At 38.9% G+C, this 8423-nt stretch overlaps 1 pseudogene; it reads right to left on the minus strand.

The window, feature by feature from the left end:
- Positions 1-422: 422 nt before the first annotated feature.
- Positions 423-1179, minus strand: LOC122123328 (annotated as a pseudogene).
- Between the last annotated feature and the right edge of the window lie 7244 nt (positions 1180-8423).

Genomic DNA, 8423 nt, shown 5'->3' on the forward strand with positions numbered 1-8423 from the left:
TTCTCTCATTGTCTCTTTTTCTCTCTGTCTCTTTTTCTCTTTCATTCTCTCAGCTTCTCTTTCCTCCATTTGTCTCTTAATTTTTCTTTTCTTCAAATGGTTTATCTGGGAAGTAGATTTTCTTACTGATCAATTTCTTTTGGTGAAATGGCTCTTTGACAATTTTCTTACTCACTATACAGGAAAATTGTTGCTAAACATAAAATAATTTGAGTTTCCCAGTTTCTATTATCTTTCTCTGGTTTAACCTCATTTGATGTGGTTCCTGCAGTTTTCCTTTTTCTTCTTGCTCTGCTTGACTATTTGCATTCACTGACATTATAAGAGAGAAGCTGGTTGTGAAAATAATACAGTGGCTATGGTTTTCATATTTGAAATATCACTAATGGCAAAATCTGACATACATTTGCTAAGTTTTAATCTTTTTTTTTTTTTTTCAGGTTCTGAAAGTTTATTGGACAGCACCGGCCTAGAAGAAGGTATTGGGCCTCTTGGTGGTGAAGCCAGGCTTGTGCTGGCGCCGCAGGATGCGGTGGGGCACTGGAAACTTGATCTTGGAGTCGTGGAACTGCTTCATGGCAGGCTGGCGACACTTGCTGGCTGCCATCTCCTCCACCTTCATGATCTGGATGGAGTGTGCGCGGGCGCGGTGCCAGTCACCCATGTCGCCGTAGCACTGCACTGGGTCACGCCTGGTCAGGTCTCGGTACTCCCGGTTCATGTGTGTGCCGCTGCGGGAATCATAGCGCAGCCAGATCCAAAGTTCTTCATGGGCAGTGGCGTCTTCTCGAATACCGGACCACAGTACACGATCTCCCCAGAGGACTTTTTCATCTTCTTGAGCTGTGACATGAAATACCAGAAACGGGACTTGGCCACCACGTGGTTGGGGGCGAAAATGCGCATCCTGTACAGGGGTGGCGTGTGGCACTTGGGGTGGGCAGGTAGCCGCCCACCACCTTGTACTCCCATAGCTGCTTAAAGGAGAGACTCCATGTCGAGCTGGAACCGGTGCACCCGATCAGACACCGGACAGGCCAGCATGCAGGCTTCGCAGGGGCCCGGGCGCTTTGCCCCGACTGCCCACTGTGGGGGGAAACTAGGTGGGCTGGCCACCCGCATTCCTCTGGAAGGTTCCCGAGTGGAGCCGGGGTTCTTAGGAAAAGCACTCAGCCCCATCCTGAGTCTGCCAGAGCCCGGCAGTGGCGCCGTGAGCTTGGGAGGGCCAAGGCCTGCGCCACCACGCTGAGGCCCACCGGTGCCATCATAGCTCCACCCAGGAGCCTGGAGCAGCCACCGGCAGGGGGGGCCCGGGGCGGGGCATGTAGCCTGGCACCGTTCCCAGGGGGGACACTGAGGCAGTCGGGCCGGGCCCCAGGCTGCTGTGACGGCCCCTCGTGGTGTCGGCCATGCCCGGACCCCCTCCCTCAAGCCCCCCGCCCCCCCCCCCCACAGCTAAGTATTAATCTTTAATCTCAGGAACATCAATACTAAATAGCATGTGTGGCAATGTGTCCTTTGGAATCTAGTGGAAGAAATGGTTCAGGAATATGTGACACATTTGAGCAATAGTCAGTGAAATCATCTGCAAAACCTACACAGATTATAATAATTTGTATTTTTGTCCATGTGTGTTTGTTATTAATGCTATTTGTAGTGTGTATTTCCAACTAAACACTGTTTTAGCATGTGTTCAAACACTTTCAGTTTGTTTGTTATTTTAGTAGGTAAAATAGATATGTTTGTCACCCATATGTTTTCACAGAATCCAAAATTTGATTTTTGCATGTTCCTTTTGATGACAGGTCTTGCTATGTAGTGCAGCAAGCTCTTTTTTATTAAATAAGTTTATTTATTGTGAAAATACCATACACAGGGGTTACACTTACATGAGCAAGGTAATGAGTACATTTCTTATTAAGCATTGTTGCCTTCTCCTTTGCTTTCCCCCTACCATCCCAGCCCTCCCATCTCCTCGACTATACTCCCCACCCACCTCCAGCAAGCTCTTCATCTTCTTATGTAGCCTATGCTGGCAACTAATCTTTCTTGAGTTTTCCAAGTCCAGGGAGAATAGTTGTGTTTCAGACTGTGTGTGGCTACATTAGCCATTCTTTTTTTTATTTTATTTTATTTTATTTTATTTGAGAACATACTGTACAGAGGGGTTACAATTACATGGGCAGGATAATGCATACATTTCTTACCAAGCATTGCAGCCTCCTCCTTTGTTTACCCTTCACCTCCCTTCCCAGCCTCCCCTCTCCCCCCCACCCAATCATACCCCCCCCCACACCGACATTGTAAAGCTGGTTTTGACATGACATTTTGTACTTCTCATTGTTACAACAGGTCCACCTGAATCCTTAAACGACTTGTTTGTCCCCATCTCCTCCACATGTTATACTGACATCAAATATAGTGAAAGCGGGGGTTACACTGTGGGGGAGGGACATACAAGGCAACAAAGAAATAATCTTATAAATGCGTTAGAAACACATGCATGAAAGAAACAAAAACATTAAAATACATATTTGAGGGCTGGTTTTCCTAACATCACATTCTCTGACTTTTTCCGCTTGACTCATACCTATACTAGATATTGCAAATAAGCGAAACCATGGGACCTATGTTTCTTTGGGCCTGGCTTACTTCACTTAATATAATTTTTTCCAAGCCTTTCCATTTCCTAACAAATGGGGAAATGTCATTCTTTCTGATGGAGGCATAGAATTCCATGGTGTATATATACCACATTTTCTTGATCCATTCATCTACTGAGGGGCATCTGGGTTGGTTCCATATCTTAGCTATGGTAAATAATGCTGCAATAAACATAGTTGTGCTGGTAGCTTTAGTGTGGTCTTTTTTGTAAACATTAGGGTAAATGCCCAAAAGTGGGATTGCTGGGTCATAGGGGAGTTCTATGTGAAGTCTTTTGAGGAACCTCCATACTGCTTTCCAAAGTGGTTGAACAAGTTTACATTCCCACCAACAATGAAGTAAGGTTCCTTTCTGCCCACATCCTCTCCAGCATCTGTTGTTGTTAGAGTTCTTGATTTTTGCCGTTCTAACTGGAGTGAGGTGATATCTCAATGTTGTTTTGATTTGCATTTCTTTTATGGCTAGGGATGTTGAACATTTCTTCATGTGTCTATTGGCCATCCTTCTTTCTTCTTCAGAGAAGCTTCTCTTTAAGTCTTTCGCCCACTTACTTATTGGGCAGTTGTTTCTTTGAGGATTTGTTGTTGGGTGGTTTAATTTTTTGAGTTCCAAGTATATTTTAGATATGAGTACATTAGCCATTCTTCTGTGTACAGTTCATTGATAAAACACTGGGCCACACTGTTGTGAGGCCATTCCATCCATCCATCTACAACACTTTTCATCTTCCATCTGTGAAGCTGTTTAATCATTTAATAGGCAGCTCCTGTTCCTCTCTATCCCAGTCTCTGGAATCATCCTACATTTGGGCTCTACAAGTTTGTTGATCCTTGAAATCTTAGTAAGGGAATAAATAATACCATGGCTGTTCCTGTATGACTGGTGTGTTTCATTTAGCTTATTTTACTTAACCTTCATCCCTGCCATTTGAACACATTTATAGTTTTACATGCTTTGATGTTTTGCTTATTGTGAGTAGATTTTGAGAAGTGATTCTCCAAGCATGTGTTGTACTCCCTGCTTTATCTGCTGTTGCATACAAGTGTAGAAATGCTGGACCATATTCCTATATAATTCTATATTCAGTTCTTTTTGGGACTCTTCCTACCATCTTTGATAGTTTGTTTGTTTGTTTGTTTGTTTTGTCGATCGAGGGGCTTGAACTCTGGGCCTGAGTGCTGTCCCTCAGCTCTTTAGTTCAAGGCTAGCACTCTATCACTAGATCGACAGCACCACTTCTGGTTTTCTGGTGGTTTCATTGAAGATAAGAGTTTCATGGATTTTCCGGCCCATGCTGGTTTGAACCATGATCCTCAAACCTCAGCCATCTGAGTAACTATGATTACAAGTGTGAGCCACGGGCGCCCGGCTTCATCTTTGATAGTTTTACATACATGAGAGAAATGCACCAAGGTTCACATTCTTTTCACATCTTTCCTAGCTTTTCTTAGACTTTGGGAGTATTTTTGTTGTTTTTATTTAAAACTATGCCCATACTATCTAGTATAAAATAGTTATTTTATTAGAATTTGATTTAATTTTTTCTCATGACTACTGATATTAAACTACTTTTATATTTTAATATACTACATATGTACATCCTTTTTAGAAAAGTCTCTTCAATCTTGTTCCCATTTTAAAATTAGATTTTGTTGTGTGGGTTACTTGAAGGATTTTCTTTATATTTTCTAATACATATTGGTTAGAAATCCATTTAGAGATATAGGCAAATATTTCTATCATACTATGCTTTTTTTTCTTTTATTGGTAGTGTTTTTCAATATACAAAGTTTTCATTTGTATTTTTTATTTATTTGTTTATTTATTTATTGTAGGTCATGGGGATAGAACTCTGGGCCTGAACGCTGTCCCTCAGCTCTTCAGTTCAAGAATAGCACTCTACCACTTTGGCCACAGCACCACATCTGGTTTTCTGGTGATTTACTGGAAGTAAGACTTTCACAGCTATACCTGGCCAGGCTGACTTTGAGACCCCATCTTCAGATCTCACCCTCCCTCTTGAGTACCTAAAATTACAGGTGTGAGCCACCAGAGACTCACATTGTTTGTTTGTTTCTTTGTTTTTTCAATGAGGTACTTTTGGAGTTGTATTTATGAGGTTACTGTCAAATCTTGCTTTCTTTTTTTTCTTTTCCTTTCTTTTTTTCTCAGCCGTGGGTCCTGAACTGTAGGCCTGAGTGCTGTTGCTCAGCTCTTCAGCTCAAGGTGAGTACATTACAAATTGAACCAAAGGAACACTTCCAACATTTTGCTTATGTGGTGCTGAGGAATTAAACCCAGGGCCTTATGCATGATAAGCAAGCACTCTACCACTGAGCCACCTTCCCAGACCAGTTACTGTCAAATCTGGTGCCATGAAACTTTCCTCCCTCTCTCTTTTGTCTTCTTTTCCCTTTCCCTCTTTTCCCCTCCTCTCCACTACTCTTTTGTCCCCTCTTCTTCCTTCTTTTTCCTGTCCTTTGCTTCCATTCTCTTCGTCCTCTACTCATCTTCTTTTCCCTTTATATCTGAGATGAAGACTTGCTAGTATCACTACAGTTAGGTTTCTAACTTAGAAACACATGTAAACACATACTTCATGGTTTTCTTGAGCTACTATTGGAGCTTGAACTGCAGGTCTCACAGTCAGTCAACTTCCTCACTCACTGTTGGCACTATCACTTGAGCCATACCTCTAACCTGTTCATTAGCTGCTTAGTTTGAGTTGTCTATCCAGGCTGGCTTCCAGACCTCAGTTTCCTCCTCAGTAGCTAGGCTGGTAGCTAGGCAAGAAGTACTGGCCTTGATTTTTATTACCTCAACATTTAACATTAAGACTTAATTGGATACTACAAGGAAACAGTTTATTGTTACTGGTTTATGTAGAATTAATATGCAACCTAAACTGAAATAGTTTATCTTTCAAATTAAGTGTTGTATTGTGTTTCTAACTATTGTAACTGTTCTAACTGTGGTACATTTTCTTCACTAAGCAGATCGTGTATGCTGGAGGTATTGTTTTATAATTAATGTAATTTAATGTTATTATGGAGATGATGTATAGAGAGACATAATGACATGAGTCAGGTAAAAAATACCCTTCCTTTCATACAGGGTCTTCCATGCCTTCACTCTTTCCCAAACTCTCCCTCCTATCTCTACACTTGAATTATATATTTTACTTTCATCTCCCTATTTCCCTCATATTCTATGGCTCTGCCACACCCACCAGAAGATATACATGTGAATACACCATACATAATTGAAAGTAATTGTTTTTATTTCACAAGTGAAATAAGAAAGTAGCTCCCTTTAATATTGATTAAGTCACTATGATAGCATATATATATTTTTTACATATCCATTCTAGTTTCCTTCTGTTGTTTTACTGTTAGATTATTAGAAACATATTGTTGGATTTTATTGTTTTTATATCATAGATTTATTTGTCATACTGATTTCAAGACAACTTGTCTTCCAATCTATTCTCAGTGTGTCTGTCTTGGTAAATATAACTGCATAGTGCTTTATAAACAGCATTTCGTAAAGATAATGTCATCCATGTGTTTCTAGTGACAGTTTGTCTAGTTATTCAGTCATTAAGAGGGGTATTACTTCTCCAATCATAATGATAGATTAAAGAAATTATCATTCTTCGGCCTTTTAATCATGTCTTTGTAGACTTTACTTTTCAGCATAGAACTTTTGTTATACAGATTTATAATTTGCCTGTTATTATCAATGCTCTGTATCTGTGGTAACACAATTTGTGCTGAGGTTCTTTTCCTTTCATATTATGACTACTTGTATTTTTCAGTATTGATTGTTGCTTATGGTATGTTTATATTGATTTACTTTTATTTCTTGATACTAAATGTATGTCTCTTTGGCTTATTGAGTTTTTGAGTATGTTTTCTTCTGTTCAAATCAGACAGTACCTGATATATATACTATTTTTATATTACAATATTAACATGGTTTCATTTTAGTGATTACTTTGCTATTTATTATGTTTGTCTCATCTGATATGTATTTCTTAGTTTGCTGTCATGTAACCTGCACACATCCTTCTATACAGTGCAAATCACCTCTAATGTAATCTCCAGGGAATCTTCTATACACTGTAAATCATCTCTGATAACTATTACAATTTAAATCCTACTAAATAGTTGTTAGAATGCATTGTTCATAGGATAATGCCAGTTTTTTTGAAGACTGCATGTTTACTATAGGTGCCGTACTTTTTCAAGTATTTGGGTTCTATGGTTTGTTGAATCTGTGCAACAAACTAATATGTAAGGCCTAATATATTCCTTTGAAAATGCTACTGTAGGGGCTGGAATGGTGGCTCAGTGGAGAGTGCTTACCTTGCATGCATGAGGCCCTGGCTTAGGTTGCTCAGCACCACATAAACAGAAGAAGCTGAAAGTGGTGCTGTGGGTCCAGTAGTAGAGCATTAGCCTTGAGCTGACGAGCTGAGGGACAGAGCCCAGGCCCAGAGATCAAGCCGCATGAATGATGAAAAGAAAAAACATACCACAAATAACATAGTGCATATAATAATATTTAAAGGTGCTGGACACAAGTGTCTCATGGTAGTAAACCTGAGACCTGAGGATTGAGATTTCATCCAGCCTTATCAGAAAAGTCAATGAGACTCTTATCTACAATTAATCTCCTAAAAATCCAGAGGTAGAAATTGATAGATGGCTCCAGTGATAGATCCTTAAGATAAAATGGTCAGGGACAGCACCCAGACAATGAGATCAATACCTAATATTGGTACATTTTACTGTGTTATATGGAAATAAATGCTACTTTTCAAAAGTGAATGGAATTGTGCAAAAATGCATCTTGTTCAATAAGTAATGAAATCAATTAAATCAATCGAGTAATCAGTCAAGTAATGAAATCAATACCTGGCTTATGTAACTTTGATATACATATATACATATATGTATATATACATATGTGTGTATATATGTATGCTATATATGCATATGTATATGTATGTATATACATATGTATATAGACATATATATATTTATATAGACATATATTATAGATATATATAGATATATATATATCTATATATATATATCTATATATATCTATATATATATATATCTATATATATATATAGATATATATATATCTATATATAGATATAGATATATATATATATCTATATATATATATATCTATATCTATATATAGATATATATATATCTATATATATATAGATATATATAGATATATATATATATAGATAGATATATATAGATAGATATATATATAATAGATATATATATATCACCTTCACAATAATTTTTTTTAGGGGGTCCGGCCGTGGGGCCTGAATTCTGGGCCTGGGCTCTGTCTCTCAGGTCTTCAGCCCAAGGCTAGCGCTATACCACTTGAGCCACAGGGCCATTTCTGGCTTTTTTTTTTCTTTTTGCATATGTGGTGGTGAGGAATGAACCCATGGGCTCAGGCATGCAAGGCAAGCACTCTACCACTGAGCCATCTTCCCAGGCCCCACAATAATTTTTTTAAGAATGCAAAAACAACAGAAACATAGAATAAGTTCTCCTATGGAAATAGGTAGTATTTGGAGCAGGGAGGGTAAACAGACATGGTATAGGAGGTGAATATGGTTTTAAAAAGTGTGTGTGTGTGTGTGTGTGTGTGTGTGTGTGTGTGTGTGTGGTGTGTTTATCAATGAAACTTGCTGACATTGGGTTTTTTGTTTTCATTTG

This window comes from Dipodomys spectabilis, unplaced genomic scaffold (genome assembly GCF_019054845.1).
Source record: "Dipodomys spectabilis isolate Male_0828 unplaced genomic scaffold, ASM1905484v1 ptg000227l, whole genome shotgun sequence".
NCBI lineage: Eukaryota > Metazoa > Chordata > Mammalia > Rodentia > Heteromyidae > Dipodomys > Dipodomys spectabilis.